The following is a 16,717-nucleotide window of genomic DNA, read 5'->3' as shown; positions in this document are numbered from 1 at the left end:
GCACTGAGAATTCAACGATAAAGAGCGTGAGCGGCAAAATTGCGTAAATGAGGGTCTACAGTGCGTATAAGCAACGGCAACTGGGAAATTAAAATGAAGGCACATATTCGAGGGATATTAAGGGATCAAATTCAACAGAAACTGATAGCGTATATACTTGTATGTGTGAAAAGTAATTTCAGAATTTCTGGCAATAGAAGTTAGAAAGACCATATAGATTGGATATTAGAGGTGGAGCTTACTGTGAAAGAAATAAATATTTATTTGCGCATTTATACAAATGTTTATAAAACATATTTTCACTAAAATATGCTCACTATGTCTAACTTTTCCTTTAAAGATGGCAAAGATGGCTTCAAAGACCAGCACAGGTCTATGTGACCAAGAATTGCTACGTGTGGTGACTAGCCGGCAGAGGGGCATTGCGTCCATAGATACTATTCACCCATATATGAATATATGCTACCGGCAAACATTACTTTGGCTTGCGAAAAGTGGCGCAAGGACATGTTTTACGCACGTAAATAAACTCACACACACACACATCTACATAGAATTATATACAAATGCATGTCCGCACGTGAAGAAAGCGCTGGTAAATAGCTAAGGGGCAAGGTCGCAACAGCAGCCGCAGTGTACACTGGAAACAAATCACGGCAATGCACTCTGGGGTGCTTTAATGTTGCAAATCAGCACTGCAATGCAGCAAAAGCCGTGGAGAGTGAAAACGTAGTGGTGCGAAAAGTGCGGCAGTACGGTGTAATTTTAATGAAGCTAGCGCAGATACATATGAATGTGTATAGAAATATGGGTACGCACGTATGAGTAAACTTGCTCTTCTTAGTAAGAGAAAATATCCATATTGAGATTTATGTGCAGATATGCCAAGGGTTAGACCATCTAGGATTTTCAAAAAAAAAAAACAATTGAATTTTTTTTGCATTTAGTCACATTTTAGGTATGAGATATATATAAAAATGATCAGCATGATGAACGGACCACTATAGGACTGTGAAGGGAACTCAAGCTTTGGTGCAGTCGAAATTAAGGTTTTTCCATGTTTTTTTATTATTTTTGGAACATAAACAACGTAGCTCGAAAAAAAATTTTAAAGTTAAAGACACGTACGTAGTCTTATGTGGATTAAAATCCCGTTTTTTATTTTGTTTCAGAAAGCAGCGCTGTTCGTCAAAACCCTATTGAAAAAGGTGATTTCAAAAATTGGCATAGTAGCCCACATTTTGCATCTGAATGTCAATATATAACTTTATTTAAGATTTATATTTTTATATATATTTTATATTCTAACTTTATATTATAAAGGAATACAACCAATTCCATATTTTCAAAATAAATTGTCCAAAGTAGGCCTGTTTTGAGCTCTTTTTGCTCTAGATATACCTTTAGTGACATTCGTTTATGAAAAGATTTCTTTCACATAATTAAAAGAGAGAATTATAATAATTGAATATTTATACGTGAAATTTATCAAGATTTTCTTCTAGACCTCCAATTCAGCAAAAATGTATTTCCACGCCTCCGGTAGACCGAAATACTATAATGTACTATCGGCATGTCGAACCATGTTCCCCAACTATTAATGAACTTATCAAATGTCATTATCTAACTAAATTCCTTAAAGTTTAACTGTATTTTAAACAGTACTCGCCTATTTAAAATCCTATTTTCACTTTTTTTTTTCAAGTGTCAAATGATTGAAGCGAAGGAAATAACGCTAACTAGCGTCTGCGTCAAAACGAACGAATTCCCCGAACTCAGGCAATTACTACAAAAAAAAAAAACACAGAGAAGAGCCACTTGAGTGCAGCAAAGTGGCAGCAACGTCAGAAATTCGATTTAAAATACCAAGAAATGCTGGGAAGTGACACCAAGGAACGTGATAAAAGCGGATGAAAACAATTAAGAAGCACAAAGGGGTAATGGAAAGGCGCGAAGAACAACCCAGAACAAAAGAAAATAATAAAGCGGTAGTAAAGCACGTAAAAAATTGAAAAAGCAAAACAATTTTATAGAAAAATAGTATTTTTTTCCAGATATTACATGATGTAGAAGCAGTCATATGGCATACATACAGGCGCAAGTCAATATCATACAAAGAAAGATTTAATACATTTATTTTTATATATTGAATAAATATAAGTAAATAAAAAGAAAGAAAGATTCGCGAACAAAACCGAAACCTGCAAGCAAAGAGGCAGCTTTCATACAAATACCTACGCTTTGCTGCATACTTCTAGGCTATGAAACCGAAATTGAATTAAAAAGCAATTTAGCGGCAGCAGGAAGCTAAATTCCATTAAAAAAAGGTCGTAAGTTGATTTTCAGCATCATTAGGCGGCATAGAAAAATACTCTCACATTATTACAACAAAAACGCATTATAGTATATTGTAGAAAAATTTTAAAATAATTACCGCAGCAGCGAAATAAATTGTACGCAATATTCTTAATTACCTCGAAAGCAAAAAGTGCGCTACATAAAACACTACAAAATGAAAAAAAAACGAGATTTATGCATGAAAGTTGATTGCAGCAGTGAGAGCTTTTCAAAACAGCCAGGCTAAAGGCAATTCGAAAATTTCAGTGAACAGTAATGCATAGCTACAAAGCATGCATAACTCTTCGCTTTTCCAATTATAAACTCATAAATACTGGCAAACAGTTCGAAAGTGAAAGCATTGCACTTAATTATGCCACACAAAGGCAGCACGAGGCAAGAGTACATGGTTGGAGATGCTCAGCCACAGTCGGCATATATTTGTGAGCATTGAAATGCATTATTAATGCAAAAAAAAATTCACAAAGCAACTGCACAGAGCCAGACGTTGGCAAAAAATGTGTACAAACAAAAATGCTAGAGCACGATATAGAAAAAAATTAGGCCAAAGGTAGAACAATCACTTACAAAACGTCTATCAAAGCACTTGTATTACATACAATGAATGCTCGCAAGTCAATACAAATCTGGCAATGAGGAAAATGCTTCAAAAGCTTAATTTAATTTATGATTACTATGCATATTTTTTATTAATGCAGAGTCTGAAATGAGCAACAAATAAGATTAAGTGATGCTTGCCAACATTTTCGTTAGTAGTTGCTGGGCGTCAAATCTAGTGAATACGGTGGATGCTCAAGCAATTCGTATTTTAATTCGTTAAATTTTTTCATTATTAAAACACTTTGTGAGCAGATGTATTGTCTTGATGAAAAATAATTTTTTTGTGCTGCAAACCAGGTCTTTTCTTATGAATTTTTTCATCCAGCTAATCCAAAAGGTTGCAATAATATTCAGAGTTGATTGTTTTACCTTTCTACAGAAAACCAATCAAAAAAATTTTCTATTGCATCCCCAATAACTGAGGCCATAACTTCCTTTGCTGATCGTTGTGACTTCACCTGCTTTGGAGCTGAATAACCAGCTTCAGTCCACTGTAAACATTCTGGTTTCAATTTAGAATCATGATGGTAGATCGAAGTCTCATCCATAGTTATAAAACGCTGCAATAAATCGGTTTCATTCTGCTTAAGATGCTACAAATTATGCTGAGAAATTTGTTTCGATTCAGTTTTTGTTGAATTGTTAACGTGTGCGGCACTAACTTTCCAAACAGCTTTTTCATATGTAATTCTCCATGTAAAATATGAAGCCTGAGATGCCTATGGCATTAGCAATTTCTCGCTTAGTCAAACTTAGATCTTTACTAACAATATTATGAGCCTGCTAGATGATTTCTGGTGGTGTTGCGGTTTTTGGTCATCCTTCGCGTGGATCGTCTTCACGCGTAGTACAAACACGTTTAAATTCACCAGCCCAAAATTCAACGGTGAGTTTTGATATACTTATACACTTCTAACAATTCTTCATAAATTTCCTTTGCTTCTAACCTTTCAAAACAAAGAATATAGTCACTGCGCGATATTCAATTTTGTCCATATTAAAAAAAAATACTCTGACACGTCAACTTCAAATGGCTTGTAAACAAAGAATTAATTTACAGAATGACTTGTAACTTTGCATGTGTTCTTACGATAGATGTACGAATTTAAAAAAAAGCTTTTAGTGCTATTTCTTGGTGAGACCAACCAACTTTTCAACCAACCTGTATATTTTATAACAAATAACAAATATTCTCAAGAAAAATAAATAAATTCATAGACAAGAGAGACAGAATTTCATATTGCAAATTTTCTGCCACAATTAGCTTGAAGACTTGTAACGAGTGACGTGTGACATGTAATCAAGTAGTCACAAGCGCTTGTCTGTGTCTCAATTGAATGCTAGGAAGGCTCTATTTACGTACGTCTTACATTCGCATGCTCTGCATTGACTGCGGTGTGGTGAAATGCATGTGTTTACGGTTATGTTATGTTGGATAAATTATGCATGTTGTCGGTATGTTGGCATTGTCAACGCCTCAAGCAACGTAATGAATATGCAACTGCGTGGAGCCATAAAATAAGCTTCGAGATTTTGTTAGCAGCATTGTCATGCACATATTAAAAATACAAAAACAAAAATCGTAGAATTATTTACAATGTAATCTCTGATGCAATATGTAACAGTTGTAAATACTGGGTATATAAATAACGCTCTGACTATATTATTTTGCTGCATAGCCAAGGGGATAATTTTGGCAAATAGAAATGTCGAAAACATAACTTTGAATAGAGTGAAACATTTGTGTTATTTGGTGTAGATGTATGCCACCACAAGGGCACTGAAAATTGGTTATCAAAATAGGCATAAATGTTTAGACTAACAAGACAAATTATTTGCAGGTAAAATTTTGATATTTAACAACTACTGTAAGTATAAAATTAAAAAGGAAATTAACACACATTTATGGCAAGGAATATGTTTTATCTACCAGAATATGCTTCCGATAATAAATAATTAATACTATAAACCAACTGGGAACAACTACTCAAATAGGAAAGGAAGTATAGTCCAAAATTGCCGTTAACATCATTAAAGGCAAATGAAAGTATATTAAATTACATGTGATCGTTTTATTTTACGTTTCAATTTGTAAAGCAGTGAATGTAAATCACAGCTTATATTTTCAAGCAATAGGCAATATTTTTATTTTTTTTTCCAATTGACACAAATTAAGAATAAATTTAATAAATTGCTGATATGGTAAGCCGAAAATAGCAAAACAAAAGCAATTGATTGCGGTTTGGTGGCACTTCTAGTTGTACTTTATGTGGATGTGGTCGTGAAACATTGAGAATGTTGTGAGATATTTGTAAAACAGAACAAATATTTACGTGTTTGAAACGTATTAGGAAAATATTTGCAAGTAAAATAAGTGCAAATAAGAATATTATACAAGAAAATATACACAGTAAGGTATGTAAATAAATATTATACATATGTACATTTACAGTCAATATATGTAAACAACATATCCACCGTCTTTATTTTTCTATAGAAATTTTAATATTCATATGCATGCCTAACTTTGTTTACTTTGATAAACCATTTTCTTACAAATCTAAGCCAGTCAAGCTTCACAAAGTAAATAATAATAACAACAAACAAATGGGTAATCAATGGCTTAATAGAGAGCTTACAAATATTATTTATAGTTTTAGATCATATAGGTATATTCAAGCAAATATTTTTTGCGTAATTTTTATATACATATAGAATATACTACATACATGTAATTTGCCATACTATATATGTATGTAGGAATGTTTGTCTAAATATTAATATTGCTGTCTTGCGTGTCATCAGCTATTTAGAAGTGAATTCAGTATATTTTTATGATTTACTTTTCACCATTTCGCTTTAATTTATTATTTTCGTAGTAAAATTTATTGCCGAGCAGTAAATAAAAAGAGTATAATAGTGGAAAATTATAATGCAAATGCAATAAGATAAAATAAATAAAAAGAGCAAAAACTGAGAATAAATTCGAAATCAAATAAGAGAATAATAAGAAAAGGCTAAAATACAAGTATGTCAGAAAGTGCTCTCTTAAAGAATTGCAGATAGTGAAAATTTTAAATAATTTAGTTTCTATTTGTTGTGATACATGTACTGTATACCTGAATTATTTGAAAAATCTTTTTTTATTGTTCATTATAATTCTCACCCGGGAAACTGCAAAGCCGATGAACTTTCTTGAGAGGGTAACCTTACACTTATTTCATCACATTAGCAACTAGTCAGTTTTCCGCTATCCTCTTATGCACTACCGTTAGATCCATGGACCTCCTATGAGCTTGACAAGCGCTGGTCGAAAACCAAAACTTGTGTGGCTGCGAGATTTTTCTATCTCAAAGTGAAACGCAAGATGTCTTTTAAACTATTTTCTCTGCAAGATTCATTTCGCCGCCATGGTAGGTGTTCTGAGCACACTGTCCAATAGGCTCACAGCCCAAAACTGTATTAAAAAGGATGGGTGGAATAATCTAGAAACTACCTTCTCAACTGTCCAGCTGTTGCCAAACTGTAGTTGAAACATCTCGGTTTAAACACTTTCGCGAACCTGGCGAAGTTGCTGCGATTAATATTTGCCACCAACACAACTTTGTAATACGCTTACTTAATATATAAGACTCTGGTGATTTATAACTAAAGAGAGAGAGAGTTTTGGAACAGCGTTCACAGGTTTCCAAATGGGATCTTGCGTCACCTTAAGTGACAGGAGTAGCCCTACGACCTAATCTAATCAATAATTCTCACATGATTTATAAAAGAAAAATGGTTTCGATTTAAAAATAAATAAATAAAATAAAATAAATAATTTTTTGTTTGAAAATTCTATTTGCTTTAGGGTTGCCAGAGTAAAAAAGAGTTATTAAATTATCGCGATTAGATGAATGATTTGTGATTTATTTATTAGTAATTATATTATACATATTGGTATGAAGTTAAACAGTTTGTGAAGCTTTAAATTGGAGAATATGCTTGAAAAGCGTTGCCACCTAAATTTTTGTAAATCAAGTTAAAATAATTTAACTATTATAATATTGCATGATTCAATCAAAGTTTCTGTCGGAGTTATTTTTTACAGGGTTGCCACTTGTTGGAAAAATTCGATTGAAACTAATTGTAACTGATTGATATCAAATAAAAGTTATTTGTGTAATCGATAATTTACAAACATATATTTTCAACACAATCAGTAGTTATCAGCAGTAGCTGTACTTTATAAAATAAAATAATGATGACGAAGAAAATTACTGTCTAAATAAATTGTAAAAAAAATGTGATACTCTCACTAATCTTAATTCAATTAGAAATTTAGAAACAATCAGCACTTTGATCTTTAATATTGATTCGGTTGCTTCTCATGACAGTATTATTGGCTCCATTTCGATTTTTTTTAAAGTACAGATCAATAAAGCCTTCAGAATAAAAACCAACTAAAACGCAAGGGAGATTGAATAGTCCTTTCAGTACCAATCGCCCACCAAATACTAAAATATAGCTTCTTTACATAGTCGTCAAGACAAGAATATTCCACATAGTCAAAGATGGTAGAGAAGAAAATTAAAGTGATAAGTTTTTCGAACAGATCGCAATTTTTATAAATATATTTCTAAAAGCTTTTAAACGTTTTTTCGGTTGGTGGAAATTTACCACACATAAATGTTAAATTTTGACAGCTATTCATACAGAAAAATCTCAAAAAAAAAATAAATCCTACATACATATGTATATATTTTCCATTTTAACATTTTTTTTTGTCACAAAAAGTAAAATTTTCCTAAACACAAAACAAAAGTGTTTAACAAAAAATTTTTGCACAGAAAATATACCTTTTGGCGCTTTAGGATTTGGTTTGCGTATTACTAAAAATATACAGAGATACAAAAACGAAAACTGCACATGACTTCTTTTTACTTGGAAAAGCGTAATTTTATTCCTCCGAAAGGAAAAAAGAAAGAAGCAAAACAATAAATAGAAATCTTACCAGCACACAGAAGGTCATTATATTGAAAGTGTAATATAACCAGATTATTGTCACGTCTTATGTCCCAACAATCAAAAATAACTGTAACAACAGCGTTTATGTATGACAGCAGCAACTGAGGAGAGCAATGATTGGCGTTGAAGGTGAAGGAGACACGAATCAGAAGATGAGAATTTACGGCGAATAAGCTGATTGCATATGTGAGAAATATAGCAGATACGGATATACACATATACAGTGTGCATTTGTATGTGTGTGTGTGTTTGGAGTAGAACAGGAAAATTGACATTATGCTATCAAAATATAACACATGCCAGACATTAGATTTCACAGATTCTCAGAAGCATAGCAGCTGCTATCAAATAATAAGACAACGCTAAAGGCAATGAGTAAGCAGTCAAGAGCAAAGAGCCGAGCAGGGCAAGGACAAATGATGCAGAGCAGTGTACGTGGAGCGGGAGAGCAACATTTTAGATAAGTGTTTGCGGCAGATGCAGCAAAATTTATGCACTTAACCAAAAATATATTTCCCTGAAAGCACACATGCATATATAATATTTTATGGAAGCACACATATATACGTACGCGATAAATATTTGCATGTTACACATACGCTTGACGCAGCTAGCTTGCCACTCTCATTTAATTGAAACCTCTGCACGAGAGTGTAAGACGTTCAAGTTTATGGTTATTCGAAAATTTTCACCCACACATCTTAGCCGACAAAGGATAAGTAAGAAATTGTTTGTGGCTCTGGTATACCCACATAAATTAAGTTGGCTGCGCTTCGATACTAAACTCATACATACCAATGTTTGTGTGTATGTAGGAGGCGTGTGTCTACACAAAGAAATGTTAAAATTAACTTTAGAATTTTCGCAGAATCATTAGAAGCACGAAAAGCTACCAAAGTTTTACATAAATTTGATAAGATAAAACTTATATCTGTAGCACTTACACAACGACAGCTAACAGCTAATGAGAAATTGCGTAGAGACTCACCTGTAAATAAATAAAAAAAAAAAGTAGCAAATATTATAAAATATGTTTTTGCCGACTTTGAAAAGGAAATATTTTATTTTATTTTATTATTCATACGAGTATAATATAAATACTTTGTATAGATACCTCAAGTATTTTTAATTTCTTTTAATAGAATGTTTAATATTTTAAGATACTTAACTTCATTTATACTAATTGCAGTATAAAAAGGTCTTCGATTAAATATAGATTAAATACATTTCTTATTTTAAGTTTTTCTAAGTAATGTACATTTTTTATAGCTGTTGTGCTTAAAATTTTTTTTTTAATAATATTATTATTTTTTCTGAATATGACAAACTTTTTGCAGCTAGTGTATAAATTCTAAATTTTATAAAACAAATATTTTTTATTACCATGTAAAATGTGATTATTATAGAACTTATGCTTAATTGTAGGCATTTATTTACGAGTTATTCACATATTGAATAAAAAACATTTTATATTGCATACATTTAGGAGTAAGTAGCATATTTTTTGTTATCATGACAGAGAGATCTGACCGAAATAGCTAAATAGCAATAGCTTACCATTTCTTGATGAAAATAACAACAACAATATTTTAGGAGCGTGACTTCGAGAAAATGTAACTTATTCCACACTCAGCCGAGTTGTAGGCAACATTGCTGTTTCAGATATAAAAAATAAAGCCCACAATTAGGTATGAGCATACAAAAATAATTAAGATTATAATACAACTAAAATAATTCCGAAAGTTCATTTAGGAGCAAATTTATAAAAGTGGTAAATACATATGTGCACAAAGCTTGATGGCTGAGCAGTTTTAGATATAGTCCATTAGATATAATTTAACGAAGAAGTAGATAAAAATTAGCTAAAGTAGGCTTGAAATTCGCAATCAAGCAAATATTTTGCCAGTTTATAACCTCTTTGCTTTATAAAACTCACAGAAAGGTAAAATTTGGTACTTCACTGACTAGAAAATATTTTGAAGTGAAAAAGAATACGGAAGACTTCAATTTAAAAACATTTTGACTACTTTATTAAACTATCACTTTATTCGTGCGGTTTTCAAAGTTTGAACGTTTATTTAAAAAAAAACATGTACTTACACTAGTATAACCAAAGAATTGCCCATCTGAAACTATAAAATTTTCTTATCTTTCTGGTATTTTGTGGATTCCATCGCAATATAACTGCACCGGATAATATAATATATATACAATATAAGTACCCTGCGGGTAGGGGTAAGAATTTACACGCGGTAAAGCATGCCTGACGTAAGAGGCGACTAAAAGCCAATATGCACTATGACTGTTATTATGTACCTTGCTCAGTAATATCAGCATAGTATGTCAGAAATAGTGCTATAATACTCAGCTTGAAATGATATTATAGACTTTAAATGGAAAAGCAAATAAAAAGATATTTGAAGTTCAAGCGACAAATGTCACCAGTCATTGAGTAATGGGTAGCACAACTGGCAGTAGTTTCGGCTACACAGTCTTACCGGAGACTTTATGGTACCACGGGGAGCAGAAAGCCCTTGGACTTCGGTCCAATCTGCTCATTGGGTTATGGTCCCTTTGTGGTGGCTGTGGTTGAAACCTAAATGCAGGAAGAACTGAAAATTCAGCCTAACTGTTTTTTCAGTTCTAAAAAGAAGTTGCAAAAAGCAACTGGGGTCCGTACCCGAAAACGGAAGAGATTTTAGGTCGGCCTCGAATCTTACCAAGATGGTAGTGTGTGCCCAGACACACTGGTAACCAAATTAATACTTGCAAATAGCTCGTATTATTTGGTGCGCTTATCAACGCATTGTATTGATACGTTGTGCTTTGGAGCACCGTGAGGTAAGGCCGTCGCCGGCAGGTACTCACGTAAATCAACAACGAAAGTTGTAGTCAGAAAGAGTAAGGCAGAGACAGGTGACGAAAACCGAGCGTTCGGCAATCGCTCGCTTCAATTTAATGAGTTCTTGTCGGTAGGGTTGATCATAAATATATATATCTATCCATAAATATATATTTTAGAAGCTCATATTACAGCACGTGCTTCTGACCTAATCAAATACAGAACATTATGTTGCTGCCATGGATACTCGGCTTTGCTTTGTTTCATATATGATTGTCTTTCGTTTAGGATTTGTCGTAATGGATTTATTTTTTATCACCAGTCACAATCCGATGCAAAAATTACTTAATTTGTAGCGTTCAAGCAGCATTTCTGTCTCGCAAAATCGTCTTTCAACATCTCTTGGCTTCGATTCATATGCCACCCAATTTCGTTGCTTTTGAACGTATCTGACTGATTTTATACGTTTTGAAGTGGCTCCTAAATATTCTGCGAGCACTACTTGTGTTTAGCAATAGTCTTCAACATTTTTTGGTCGCCCAGGACTTTCGCAAACCACATTTTAGCACAAGATTGCTGAGCTCAGCCATGTTTGCATTACCTCTCAACACAACGCCATCTGTAAGTACAATACCTAAACAATTACACACACACATTCGACAACACTTAACCATTACGCTTGTATGTGTATGAATGTTGTTATTGTCGCTGTGGTGGTCAAACACCCAAAGGCCAGCAATTACTATTGTAATTTGCCAAAGATAGCGAGCTGTAAACAAAGCATTTTTCCTTTGGAAGCACCGTATACTATACCTAACAACCAAGTAAACAAGTTGAGTGAGAAAATAACAAAACAAAGGAGAATAATAACAAAGAGAAATGCAAAGTAAGTGTGTTGGCAAAACAATAGACAAAAACAAAACCAGTTATGGTTATCGATATTGCTATCAATTGATTTGCCATTAAACGCACAAGCTGCTATAAGCCAATATGGAAACACGCACACACGTACATATATAGGAATGGTGCAGTGAATCTTTATAGGTGTTTGTAAATTATTATATTTGCCTAAGTGTACATGTGTGGGTATACGCCCACGAAATGGTCGAAGCTAAAGAGACACGAAGGCATTGCATGTGTTTGTCGAGTAAAACACGTGTTGCCAAATGCGCAGACAAACACTGTTTACATGCCATAAAAGCAAACCCAAATACAATAACAAAGAAACAATGTTCTTCAAACTTTCCACAAAAAAACGAAAACAAGGCGCCATTAGCCGCCAACACTAACATACACTCTCTTGCAATTATATCTAGTTGTATGTGTTTTGTTGTTGCGTGTCTTGGTAGGCGTTTTGCCAGCCACTTCATTTTTATTGATTATCCACTTTCATGCATCACTTCTTTTTGCCAGCTTCACTTGACGCGCCTCTTTATCTTCGGGGGTTTATGCGGTTTAGCGGTTGGCTTCAGGCTTCATCAATTCGGTGGCAACGACGGCGGCCAATGCCGTTCTGTTTGCCTGCGTTGGCTCTTCAAGCGCTTTCTTCATGCATTTGTGTGTGTGTGTGTTTTGTAAGTTTGTGCCAAAGGCGGTGTTTGAGCTGCCATTTTGCCGCTTTAGCGCGTCCAACAAATTGATTGTATGCGGTTTTCGGCCTCAATTCATTCACCAACTTCTTTGCAACTCACTGCGTCTCTTTCACGTCTCCACATGTTTTTTTTTTGGTAGAAATTTCAAGGCCGTTTACCAGCTCGTAACTCACCGTCTCGCAGCTGTTGTAGCATTTTGTCTTTGACCTCTGTGGCGTGCCGCTGGCGGCACATGTTGCCAATGACTTGCCACTTTGCTTGGTCCTTTTGCTTTCATGTCGCTTTAAGTTTCACTATTCTCTGTTCTTTTCTTTACTTTCGTACGAAAATAGAGGCGAGACAGGGCGCGCGAGTATAATTGCATTTGTGTGCCCACGTGTGTGTGTGCATTCATGTGCCTATGCCTTGCTTCTGCTGTTGCAGTAAGGCTTCGGCGCGCATGACAGGCATTCAAGTTTCATGGTTACGTATACGCACTGCAGTACAATAAATTAAAGAGGCGAGCTGTGTGCCGCATTAAGTGAAGTTTCCAATAAATGGGAGCAAGCAGAAATTGATTATAAATATTTGGGTCGTTGAGTAAATTGTTTTGATGCGTTAAAAGGAAAGTTAAGTGGAAATCAAGCGATTTCTCGATTATATTTTTATTGAAGAGCATATAAAGCAATAAAATTTTAAATATAGTAATATCCTAGTAATAATTTGTGGCTCATATCCTAATATTTAGTAGTTTGGTAGAACTTCTTCTTCTGTTGGAGGTCAGTGAACGAGAGAGGGGATGGAGTTCTCAGCGCGGATCGGTGCTCTGCAACATTTTTTTTTATAAATTTTTTCCCAACAATTACTGGATCAGGGGGACCCGCATTATACATTCTCCCGGCCCCGGTTTTCTATCTCTGGCCCTCTTGGCGGTCTTCGTATCAATATTCTGCAGCTAAACGCCTTAAGTGTCTCTAAATTACTGATGAATCTTTATGGGACAGTTGTGTTTTGTATGGCAGACCGGTTTATTATTTAAAAAAATATTGATTTTGTTAAAATCGAAAAATAGAATATGTGGTAACTTCAGAATGATTTTTAAATTTTGGTTTACAGTTTTTTTTATTATAAAAAAGCTAATGCAGTTTCTAAAGTTCCACAACTGAGTTTAAATATTTTTGGTTGCCATTAAGAGGTTTCTATTCCATCCCACTTGACTGCTATTAAGTATAAGATAACCCGAAATTTTCAAATCTGAAAACTCTTGAAAAAGTTATTAGTTCGAAATGAAAGTTCTAAACTGAGCTGAACTAACTAATGTCATCTCTGCTCAACATCACAGCAGATCTATTTTGAGTCTCAATCGATGTCGATGACATCCGTTTCTTTTTCAACCCGAAAATATTTTTTCTATCAACTCTTGGTTACCTAACACCAACATTGCCGCAATTAAACGAGCAAACAAAATATTTTGCAAAACAAAAAATATTATTATATACATGGGTATACGCACAGCTGTTCTAGTACCTTGCGTTAGGCGAGGTGACACACATGTGCTTTTGGGTTAACGACGACAAAGCCATCAACTCATGCTTGGCACAATATCTAAGCGACGAGCAATAAATTCCAAATGAATACAAAGAAAACTAAATACAGATAATATTTTCAAAAAGTGAAAAAGTGAAACCCACTTTTGGAGACAGAAGCGCAGCCAAACCCAAAAAACGTGTGTGTGTAAACGGGAGTGTTGTGCCAATATTTATTTTGCTCAGTTATATATACAAAAATATGTTTATTTTTGCATACAAGTATTATATATATAAATATACAAATGTTGAATATGTTTGTAAACCAAACTCAAGTTAAAAAGAAAATAACACTGTGAAGCAAAACAGTTGAACATTTATTGAAAAGACGAATATACTAAATTCAAGCACTGACATTAATACTAAATTTAGGGGAAAATAAATCTTATATATTATTAAAATATTATAAAGCACTTTCTGCTACCACTCTCACACCAAATAATAATATCTTTTCCTCAAAAATGTTTACAATATATTTCACACATTTGTAGTCTAAACCGCAACATAATCTTTAAAGATGTATTTATATGTACGTACTACTTATTGTATATTTACGAAGAAATTAATCGTCAAGGTATAACATTATGGAGCGGACTACCTTAGAACTGGTGCAAAACGGATATAGAGCGACTCAGTTGATAGTCAGATTTGTACCAGCTGTGTGACCAGGTCTGTTTCCGATTTTTTGTGCATGTATAATTATTTATCAACATGACAAAAAACACAAGAAAAAACTTTACATTTGAATAAATCAGTAATCAGTGCTGCCTGCCTACTTTCAGGGTATACCAGCATATACCCATAAGTACACTCATTCATATATTTGCTTGCGTTTTTATGTACACATATATGTAACATAAACACATGTATGCGCCAAAAATGTGTGCCAATGAAGATGAGAACGTTAATTCATTACAAACTGAGGGTGTGTGTCCAGACAGACGACACGTGCGTGAAAAGTTCATTGATATTTTATATAAGTATTAGGTCGGTTCATAAATTAATTTTTATTATTATTTACTTATAACATTTAAAATTTTTAGTATTGGTAGAGTAATATGGAGTAAGAACGCAGTTTGCGACATCCGTGGACTAATTAGAGCAATTGAGGAGTTAAGATCCCTAAAAATACACTTTGCTTTAGGAATCACATTCAGACAGATATATAACATTTAAGTATGTATTTGCTATATATTTGTTCGTATAAATATTTATATTATCAGTTATGAATGAATATTTTGAAACATTTTAATTTGTATATACAAAGTTATTATTCATATACGAGAATATGATCTAATAATTAGACCATAATAAGAAGAAATTTACCATCGTGTAGTAAATTCTTGTAGAAGATACGCAATATCGGCCAGAGATGGGTGCCTCGTTTTTTAACACCGAACAACACAGCAGTGCTTGGCGCTCTTCAAGCCCAATCTGAAGTAGTTTGTGCATCTTTTCGTATCCGTCGTGGAAACACGGACCAGAGACCAAGTAACAATCGAAAAAACTGACTTTAGCTGGTGCACCTGCTCCGAAAAAGGAAAAGGACAGGCTTCGGCCAAGAATGTATTGCCCACTGGTTTTAGGTTTTTCCTGAGGTAATTTTTCAAATAGTTGAATATTTAAAAAATCATCTTAATTCTACAACTAGGTGCGGATCATTCTCAAACAATGCGCTATCTTGTTATTAATACGATAGAAATTGAGCCAAACAACCCAGTTCTAATATAATATCTAAAAAAAATAAATAATAGAATTGAACAAACCACACTTGGCAGTGAAATGATTTAATTCACAATGCATTGCATAACAAATACAAAGTGGACTTCAGAGCTTACATTTTTGCAGCCAAGTGTTTTTTAATTTAAACTTTTCATTCCATCTTCCATCATTCCATTTCCATCTAGTATGAGCGACCTCGAAACAGTTTAAAAAATTAGAAAAAATATTATACATATAATAAGCAAATTTATTTTGACATTTAAAATGACAATCAAGTGTCACAACGACGCCAACATGCAAACCACCACTTGAGTGATTGACTGACACAAGGGCTCATACAGCTCACTTAATAAACACGCATGAATTCGCTGTCAATCACGTTAAATTTGTACGAGCGCAATATAATTTTTTAAATTCGAAAAATAAAAAACTAAACTGCCAACACTGTTAGAGTATTAGATGAACGTGTTATTTTATTTTATTATTGTATTTTTTAACTTTTGTTATACTCGGTCTTCAGTTTTTTGTCTTAACTGTAAAGATTATTTAACTTAAAAGATTTCTGATAGCTGTAACAAGGCATATCTTGCAGTGAGCCTAATTGTAGACAACAGATTTTAAGGTGATATTCTTGAAGTTTTAACGAGTGCTAGGATGTCTTCAAACAATTAAAGTATTATTATACCTGGTGATACTGTAAAGTATAGATATAACTGATCAGCGTGACGAGCTTAGTCGATTTAGTCATCTCCGTTTGTCACTTTGTGCATATGTATATATTCGAATTAGTCCCTCAGTTTTTCAGATATCGATTTGAAATTTGGCACGCCTCCTTTCCTCTCCAAGAAGTTGCACATTTGCCGGAATCGGACCACTATTGCATATAGCTGCCATACGAACTGAACGAGCGAATTTAAGTTCTTATATTGAAAAATTTTTTATTTGAAAAAATATCTTCACGAAATTTAAGATGGATTATTGCCCAAAATAACAGTATATGTTAATATCCGAGAAAATTGGTTAGACCGTTA

The 16,717-nt window shown here is 33.6% G+C and overlaps 1 protein-coding gene and 1 long non-coding RNA gene across 4 annotated transcripts in view; one reads left to right on the top strand and one right to left on the bottom strand.

The window, feature by feature from the left end:
• alpha-Man-Ia (alpha-Mannosidase class I a) overlaps positions 1-16,717 on the bottom strand; it is a 221,709-nt gene that overhangs the window by 49,292 nt on the left and 155,700 nt on the right. The window lies entirely within an intron of this gene.
• On the top strand, positions 362-2,380 carry LOC138857276 (uncharacterized). Its single transcript, XR_011396366.1, has 3 exons — positions 362-811; positions 1,706-1,988; positions 2,055-2,380. It is a non-coding gene; the product is annotated as an uncharacterized lncRNA (long non-coding RNA).

Source organism: Bactrocera oleae, chromosome 5 (genome assembly GCF_042242935.1).
Source record: "Bactrocera oleae isolate idBacOlea1 chromosome 5, idBacOlea1, whole genome shotgun sequence".
Lineage (NCBI taxonomy): Eukaryota > Metazoa > Arthropoda > Insecta > Diptera > Tephritidae > Bactrocera > Bactrocera oleae.
This window is presented reverse-complemented; position numbering and strand designations above follow the sequence as displayed.